At 54.5% G+C, this 6,362-nt stretch overlaps 1 protein-coding gene across 1 annotated transcript in view; it reads left to right on the top strand.

The window, feature by feature from the left end:
* The first annotated feature begins 5,478 nt into the window (after positions 1–5,478).
* Positions 5,479–6,362, top strand: part of RIMS3 (regulating synaptic membrane exocytosis 3) — a 19,027-nt gene continuing 18,143 nt past the window's right edge. Inside the window, exon 1 of the mRNA XM_017736154.1 lies at positions 5,479–5,557. The gene's annotated coding sequence lies outside the window, so the exon portion shown is untranslated. The remainder of the gene's footprint in view (positions 5,558–6,362) is intronic.

Raw genomic sequence — 6,362 nt, forward strand, 5'->3', positions numbered from 1 at the left:
CAGGAATGCTGGGATGTTTTCCAAGCTTGTTTGCTTCTCTGTGGAGTATTCTTGCGATCAGTTGGGTGGTAGATAAATCCATTAGAGATGTTGGATAAAGATGCTTTGGGTATGATGAGTTGCAGTGATTTGGCATTTTCCGGGAATTTTTTAATAGGAGTTCGTTTGGAATGGAATTTAAATACATCCAGAGTTCCTGAGTTGACTCACTCTCAGAGTCCCATTATGTAGCTCAACTATATCTGCCCACAAAAGAAGAACAAGAACTGTTTTACATATCTGGGAGACCACAGAGTTCTGATTGTTCACAGTGCGGGAGAAAAATGTTCCCGAAATCAACTTAAATAGATAAAGGAATTAAAGATCCTTTTTCTCTCTGAGTGGAGACTCGAGGCAGCTGACAATCAGAACAAAACCCAAAACCAACCACACAGGGAGGGGAAGCAAAGGAGATTTTTCTGTGGGCCAGGGGAAGAGTTAACACCTGCAGAAGGTGGAAATTCCCCTCGAATCCATCAGTTCTGGAAGGACATCCAGTGGGAATGATGAGCAAAATTAGTGAGGGGATCTGTATTTTTCATGGGAAGTGGATTTTTATTCCTTTCAAGCTTCTCCTCGAAGCCACACAGGGCTGGAGCTGCTGCCTCCTCATCTGGGAATTGCCACCTCCTTTCCCACAGGGATCCCATCCCAAAGATCCTCCAGGACCCTGCTGGTGGAGTGATCCCTTCCCTCTGTGCCAGCTCCACCCTGTGGATCCCCACAATTCCATGGAGGAACCCGAGGACTTCACTCCCAGCCCTGGATGGATGTGACAGCACGTTGTTATCCATGGTAGGAGTCTCAGGGATCTCTGGAATTCTTCCTTAACGGATTAATTATATCAATTAGCAGTAAAAAAGCAATATTCTATTCGATTTTTTTGTTTGTTTTTAATGCATTTCCAACAGAATTTTGCTGCCTTTCTGCAGCTCCACTGCACCAGGATATCCCTGGCAGTGCCATCCCAGGGATCATCCAGGGACACTTCCAGCCTGCCTGAGCTGCTCCCTCAGCACAGGAGGATTTTTCTCCTGCCATCCTGGACCCGGCTCAATCCAAAGTCTGTGCCCTGCTCCTGCCAGCTCTCCCAATTCCCAGCCACTGCTTCCCTCACTCCAGGACATGGCAACACTGAGGGGTGACTCACGCTGCCTCAGGATTTTTCCCATGAAAAATTCCCATGAAAAAATTCCCTTTTCCTTAGGAATGACTGCATTTTTGCCTCCTCATTGTCCTTCTGGTGCCCCAATTTGCAGCCTGGCAGGTTTCTCTTTCTTTTTTTTTTTTTTAAAATAGAGTTTTTAATATCATTGTTCAGGATATAAAAATAAATCCCTTGAAATATTGTTTGGGATGAGAAAGGAAAGTCGGATCCCACAGGGCTGCTGCGCTTCCAGTCACCCTTCCCAAAATTGGTGGCTGGCTCTGCCCTGCCAGAGGACAAAATCCCATTCCCTGCAGGCACAGGGATTTGGGATCTGTGCTTTCTGTGGAAGAAATGTAGGAAATGGGACAAATTTCTGTGTCCTCCGTGGGTTGGGAGCTCGGCTGCCCCGGAGGCTCCGTGCTGGCGCTGGAGTGGGAAATGTCTTGCAGCAAATTCCTGCAGTTTTATTGGAAGTCTTGCGACTGAGGGCACTTGCAAGGCAGCCAAGAGAAATAAAAGTCGGGATCACGGAGTGGTTTGGGTTGGAAGGACATTAAGGATCATCCAGTTCCATCCCTGCTTCCCATTATCCCAGGTTGCTCCAACCTGGAATTGAACACTTCCAAGGATGGAAGCTCCCAAGCTGCTCTGGGAAATCCATTCCCCACCCTCATGGCTGCTCCACTTTGGGGTTAGTTTTTCTTTAATTCCTGAATTTTTGAGCCATTTCCTTCTGTTTCAGCAGCTAGGCCGAGAATCCATCCCCACAATTCCCTGGAAAACGCCTCATTTATTAATTAATTACCCTGCACCGATGCTGCTGCCAGGCCCAGCTGTCTGAGCACCCAGCTTGGATCCAGGGATTTCTGGACAATCCCCCCCTTGCTCCTCCTCCTCCTCCTCCTCCTCCCCCGCCCGGATCCTTTTGTGCAGCTCCCTTTCCTCCCCACCTGCTCCCTTCTCCACCAGCAATGGATCCATTGTCTGGAGCTGCTCAGCTTTTCCCACAGGGATTGCAGCTCCCTGTCAGCCTGCCCGGAATGTGGAGGAGCCAAGGAAAACAAGAAACAGGGGGGTGGAAAAAAAAAGGGAAGGAGAAAGTGCTTTTCCACTCGGAATTCGGGGGTGCCTCGGGGAGTTTGGACTCGTCCAGCACCTTCCACCTGCTCATCCCATCCCTCCCACGCTTCCCACTGCACCCCAGGCCTGGATTTGGGAGCCATGGATTCGTTTGGCACCAAGGAAAATCAGCTCAGAGCAGCCTGGCCCTTCCCAGCTCAGCCCCCGCCATCCCCTGGGATTCCCATTCCAGCAGGACTCTGGATTTATCCCAAACAAGCTGTTGTTTTGGGGCAATAATCCACAGGCACGGGAAAACCTGGATATAAATTCTTCCTGGACATGGACACGCTGCCTTTGTGGATCTGCAGGAAAAAGGGGCCATTTAGGGCCAGATTTTGGGGCCTGACCCTTTGTGCCACATTCCCAGCTGGTGCCTCTCCTAGCTGGGATGATCCATATGATATTTAAGGATATTTAAGGATATTTAAGGATATTTAAGGATATTTAGGAATACATCTATGCTTGGACACTGATTTTTGAAACCTTCTGCTTTGAAATTAAACCCCAGGAAGATAATTTGACCTTTGGGTGTTGCCAAAGGATTCTTTGGGAGCCCAAAATTCCCGAGGGATGATCCAGGGTCAACCCTGGGCTTGTGGGTCCCCTTTTGTGCTCAGGTCTGAACCTGTCCCAGGAAATCTTACCTTTCCTGATCCACATGGGAACTCCCAAAGGAATCCTGCTCTCCTCCATTTTCCCAGCCCTCCTTTTCCAAGGAGGAGCCGCCAGAAACCAGGAAAACCCCCCAAAACTTTAGGATCAGCACTGGGAGCGGGGGTGCTCAGCCTGGCGCTCACTGGGAAGCCCCATTCCCAATATTCCCACATTTTGCTGGCAGTGGGGAGAGGATTTCCCAGGAAAGCACCTCCTGCCCAGTTCAGCCCCCTGGCTGTCCCAGTATCCCACTGGTGAGCACGGAGATTTTCCAGCGTCTCCACACGGCTCCTGCTCCTGCCAGAAGTGGGACACGGCCCCCAGCAGGGAGCAGGGAAGGAGCTGACGCAGCTTTGGCACTTCCAGAGGGGCCAGGGATCATCCCACACCCAGGGCAGGGACTGGCACCTTCCCAGGGCAGGGTTATTCCAGGGAATACCCACTGGGATTCCCAATCCTGCCATAAACCAGCCCCTCTCCATAACCCTTCTCCAAGTGCAGCTTCTCCTTCCCTGAATGCAGCTCCAGGGCCTCCAGGACAGCCCCAGGACCACCCTGGGAAGCTCCAGGATGCCCCAGAGCAGCTCCAGGATCACGCTGGGAAGCCTCCAAATCCCCTGGGAAGCTCCAGGACCCTTCTGGGAATCCCCAAAGTCCCTTGGGGCAGCTCCAAGACCCTCCTGGGCAGCTCCAGAACTCGCCTGGGAAGCCCCAAAGTCCTCTGGAAAACTCCAGGATATCCCAGAGCAGCTCCAGGATCCTCTTGGGAAGCATTAGTCCTCTGGGAAGTTCCAGGACCCTCCTGGGAAGCCCCAAAATGCCCTGGGGAAGCTCCAGGATACCCCAGGACAGCTGCAGGACCCTCCTGGGAATCCCCACAGTCCCATGGGCAACCCTAGGATGCCCCAGGACAGCTCCAGGCCCTGCCTGGGAAACCCCAAAATCCTCTGGGAAGCTCCAGGATGCTCCAGAACAGCTCCAGGGCAGCCCCAGGGCCCCCCAACAGCCCCAGGACATCCCTGGGAAACCCCAGGATGCCCCAGAGCAGCTCCAGGACCTTCCTGGGAAGCTCCAAAATCCCCTGGGCGGGCAACCCTAGGATGCCCCAGGGCAGCTCCAGGACCTTCCTGGGAAACCCCAAAATCCTCTGGGAAGCTCCAGGATGCTCCAGAACAGCTCCAGGGCAGCCCCAGGGCCCCCCAACAGCCCCAGGACATCCCTGGGAAACCCCAGGATGCCCCAGAGCAGCTCCAGGACCTTCCTGGGAAGCTCCAAAATCCCCTGGGAAGTCCTAGAACCCCCCCGACAGCCCCAGAACCCCGACATTCCCACCCCTTCCCTGTGTCTCCGTTGCCTCCCCCTCTCTCCAGGACCACTCCATGGGCAGTTTCCCACCCTATCCCAGGGAATGGCAGCACGTGGCACCCACGGGGGCTGCAGATCCCGGGCTCACCCTCGCAGGGACACCTCTCCCGGGCTCCCCCACATCCAGAGGGCTCATCCCTATCCACATCCTGCCCGGAGCCCCTGCAGCCGAGCTCCGGGAATCCTCTTAGGGGACTTTTAGCGGGATAATCGCATTGAGCCACCCCCTTGGTGCCGGCACAAACCCAAAAGGGAAAGGGGAAGGTGCCGAGGAGCCGGCAAAGCTGAGCTCCTTAAGGAATTAAGAGACATCGGAGATGGGAGAGCTCTGATGGGATCTCAGGACAAGGCTGAGGCTCGGGGGTTTGTCCATCCAGGGAAGCAATTCCCAGGGGATTGGTGTCACACAGCTTGGAATCTGCAGCACCAAAGCATTCCCAGTGTGAGCTTGGTGATCCCAGAAAAACCAAAGGAAGCGAAAAACTGCCAATGGAACTGAAAACTCCATTGCCATGAAACTTCCTGCCGTCCAAAAGCAGCTGGAAAAAAATCCTTCGGAGAATCCTTTAGGGACATTGTTTTCATTATCTCTTCCCCCAAACAACGTGTTCCCAGGACTAGCACTTCCTCCACAAAGCTGGAAATTTCATGGAATAGCCTTCCCTGCTGGGAGAATTCCGGCTGGTTTTCCAAACTCTTCCTCACCAAGGCCTCTCTGGACAACCTCCCTCCTCCCTGAGTTTGTTTATATGCTTTGAATCCCGTTAGGAAACCATTCCCTCCTTCAGCGCTGCTTTATCCAAGTTTCCATATTTAGTTCTTCCAGCTATTCCTGTTCCTGAACCAGCTTTCCTGCCGGGACCTGCTGCATCCCAGTTTTTCCCTCCAACAGCTGCCACGGCGGGGGGGATTTATCCCACATCCTCCCTTCCCTGATGGATGCTTGTACCCACTGACCCACCCCGATCCCAAATCGCTCCCCAGGCCCTAATCCCGCGATTGGGAACGCAGCGAGGGCCGGGTGCCGGTGCTGTCCATGGGATGGGGAGCTGGGAATTGTGAGGCTGGCGGGATTTTAGGGAGGGACAGAGTTAAGGAAGGTTTCCTCGTGGCACGTGGCTCCATGTCAGCCGGCAGAGGCAACGCAGGGAAAGCGCCGGAGGAATTCACTGGGAGCAGGGAGACGCTGCTTAGAGGGAAATCGGTGTTTGGATCCCGGCAGCCAAGGTGAGTCCAAGGGCAGCGCTGGAATCGCCAACTCTCTGCCCAAATTCCTCCTTTGCCGGGATGCAGGGCTCCGGGGGTGTCCCCATTGTGTCCCTGTCCCCCTGGGTGTTCCAGCGGGATCAGGGCCGGGAGGGTTGTGCATTCCCAAATCCCAGGCTGAGCAGGATCGGCTCCAGCTCAGCCCGGAGGCTCCCGAGGTGCCGGGGTCTGGCTGGGGACTCTTGGGGTCCAGGTGGGGACAGCAGGGAGGTGGCAGCTGCTCTTGGGGTCCAGCTGGGACAGAAGGGGCAGGTGGCAGCTCCAGAGTCCAACTGGTGGCTGGAGGGTCCAGCTGGAGGATCTTGAGCTCCAACTGGGGGGTGTGGGTCTGGCTGGGGGCTTTGGGGTTCGTTTGATGGGTGTAGGGCCCAGTTGTTGGGTGTAGGATCCAGCTGGAGGCTCTCGGGGTCCTGGTGATGGGTGTAGGATCCAGCTGGAGGCTCTCGGGGTCCTGGTGATGGGTGTAGGATCCAGCTGGAGGCTCTTGGGGTTCAGTTAATGGGTGTAGAGTCCAGCTGATGGGTATAGGGTGCAGTTGGAGGCTCTTGGGGTTCAATTGATGGCTGTAGGCTCCAGTTGAAGGGTACAGCCTCTGTCTGGCACCTCTTGGGGTTCTTGCTGGGTGTAGGATCCAGCTGGTGGTTCCTGAGCTCTGTTTAATGGCTCCAAACTCCAGTTGAAGGCTGTAGGGTCCAGCTGGAGGCTTTTGGGGTCCAGCTGCTGGCTGTAGGTTCCAGTTGAAGGCTGTAGGGTCCAACTGGAGGCT

The sequence above is a fragment of the Corvus brachyrhynchos genome, unplaced genomic scaffold (assembly GCF_000691975.1).
Source record: "Corvus brachyrhynchos isolate BGI_N302 unplaced genomic scaffold, ASM69197v1 scaffold65, whole genome shotgun sequence".
NCBI lineage: Eukaryota > Metazoa > Chordata > Aves > Passeriformes > Corvidae > Corvus > Corvus brachyrhynchos.